At 38.1% G+C, this 2,432-nt stretch overlaps 1 pseudogene; it reads left to right on the forward strand.

Moving 5' to 3' along the window:
- LOC105518648 overlaps positions 1-233 on the forward strand; it is a 1,908-nt pseudogene extending 1,675 nt beyond the window's left edge.
- The last annotated feature ends 2,199 nt before the right edge of the window (positions 234-2,432 follow it).

Raw genomic sequence — 2,432 nt, forward strand, 5'->3', positions numbered from 1 at the left:
AGGGTGCTGCACTGCCTGTATGCCCAGGTGGGCCGCCCAGGCAGGGCCCAGCGATAGGCCGCCTGTCCCGGCCGCTGCAGCCTTCCATGCAGCCAGGACATACTGCGCTGGCAAAGCCACCCGTGGCCTCCGCGGGCTCCCGCACCCCGCCCTGGGTGCAGCCGCCGCTTGGCGGAGCTGGGCCGCTCGTAGAAGGACATGGAGCTGCCGTCCTCCCTCACGAACAGAGTTGAGGAATGGTTGGGCGCGTTAGGGTTTTGCCCAAATCCATCGCCTCCACCATGTCTTACGCTGGGCACCAGAGGAGCCACCCCTTCCCGAGCGCCTGGCACGCAGAGAGCGACTGATTGAGCCACTACTAATTTTTAGAAAGAAAATAACCCTCTTATTTGTGACAACATGGATGAATCTGGAGAACATTATGCTAAATGAAAGAAGCCAGGTACAGAAAGACAAATACTGCATGCTCTTAATTATATGTGGAATGCAAAAAAGCTTAACTCATAGAAGCAGAGTAGAATGGTGATTACCAGAGGCTGGGAGCAGGGGAGGCAATAGGGAGATGTTTGCCAAGGAGTACAAAACTTCAGTTAGATAGGAGGAATATGTTACCATGTAAATGGTGATCAAAAGAAAATAGGAGTGGCTATACATATATAGCCACTTAGTAAAGTGGGTATTTAGTAAAGACAAAGTAAACTTAAGTCAAAAGTTGTCCCTAGAGACAAAGAAGGTTATTATATAATGATAAAAGGGTGAATTCAACAGGAAGATAGAATAATTGTAAACGTATATGCATCCAACTTTACAGCACCTAAAGTTAATATTGAGAGAGAAAAAAGGAGAAATTGACAGCAGTAGGATAATGATAAGAAACGTTAACACTCCACTTTCAATACTAAATTGAACATCCAGGCAGAAAATCAAGAAATAGTGAACTCAAACAGCACTGTTAGCCAAATGGGCTTAACAGACTTGTACAGAACTTTTCACCCAACAGCAGAATACACATTCTTTTTAAGTGTACAAGGAACATTCTCCAAAATACATCACATGTTAAGCCACAAAACAAGTTTTAACCAGTTTAAGGAGATCAAAATTATATGAAGTATCTTTTCTGACCACAATGAAGTGGAACTAGAAATCAATAACAACAAGAAAGGGGGACAATTCACAAATACATGGAAACTAACATACTCGTAAAAACTACTGGATCAAAAAGCGAATTTTAAATACATCTTGAACTGAAGAAACATACTAAAAGTTATGGGATGCAATAAAAGCAGTAATACGAAGAAAGTTTGTAGTGATAAATGCCTAAATTTAAGAAGTGGAAAGATATCAAATAAACAACCTAACTGTACACATCACAGAACTAGAAAAAGCAGCAGCAGCTAAGCCAAAGCTGGCAAAAGGAGAAAATAATAGGGATTAGAATAGAAACAAATCAAATGGAAAGTAGAAAAACTATGGAAAAATACCAAAAATAAACATTGTTTTTTAGAAAAGAATAAAATTGGCAAACTCTTAGCTATACTAAGAAAAAAAAGAGTAAAGAAACAAAAGCAGAATTAAAGAGGAGTCATTACAACAGATCACTCAGAAATAAAAAGGATCATAAGAGACTATTCTGAACAATTATATGCCAACAAATTGGATGACATAGAGGAAATTGGTAAATTCCTAGAAACATACAACCTACTAAGGCTGAACCAAGAAGAAATGGAAAGCCTGAACATACCAATTACAAAGAGATTAAAGTAGTAATAAAATGCCTCCCAGCAAAGAAAAATCCAGGACCAATTGGCTTCACAACTGAATTCTACCAAACATTCAAAGAAGAAATAACACCAATCCTTCTTAAACTTTTCCAAAAAATAAAATAGAGGAAATGCTTCCAACTTATTTATGAGTCCAGCAGCACTCTAATACCAAAACCAAAGACACCCCAAGAAAAGAAAACTATAGGCCAATATCTCTGATTAACATACATGCAAAATATCTTTGATAAATTGCTAGCAAACCAAATTCAACAACACATCAAAAAGTTTATACACCATGACCAAGTGAGATTTATTATTGGAATACAAGGTTGGTTTAATACGTGCAAAGAATATGATAAACCACAGTAAGAGAATGAAAGATTAAAATCACATGATCATCTCTATAGATGCAATAAGCACATTTGATGAAGTTTAATATCCTTTCATGGTTAAAAAAAATCCAAGGAAAATAGATATAGAAGATGCTGTGGTATGAATGTTTGTGTCTCTAAAGTTTATATGTTGAAACCTAAACCCCGATGCAATAGTATTAAGAGATGTGGGCTTTAGGAGATGATTAAGTCAGGAGGGTTTCTCCCTCAAAAATGGGATTAGTGCCTTTGTAAAAGAGGCCTAAAACAGCTTGTTCATCCTTCTACCATGTAAGAA

This window comes from Colobus angolensis, unplaced genomic scaffold, assembly GCF_000951035.1.
Source record: "Colobus angolensis palliatus isolate OR3802 unplaced genomic scaffold, Cang.pa_1.0 Scaffold325, whole genome shotgun sequence".
NCBI classification, from domain to species: domain Eukaryota; kingdom Metazoa; phylum Chordata; class Mammalia; order Primates; family Cercopithecidae; genus Colobus; species Colobus angolensis.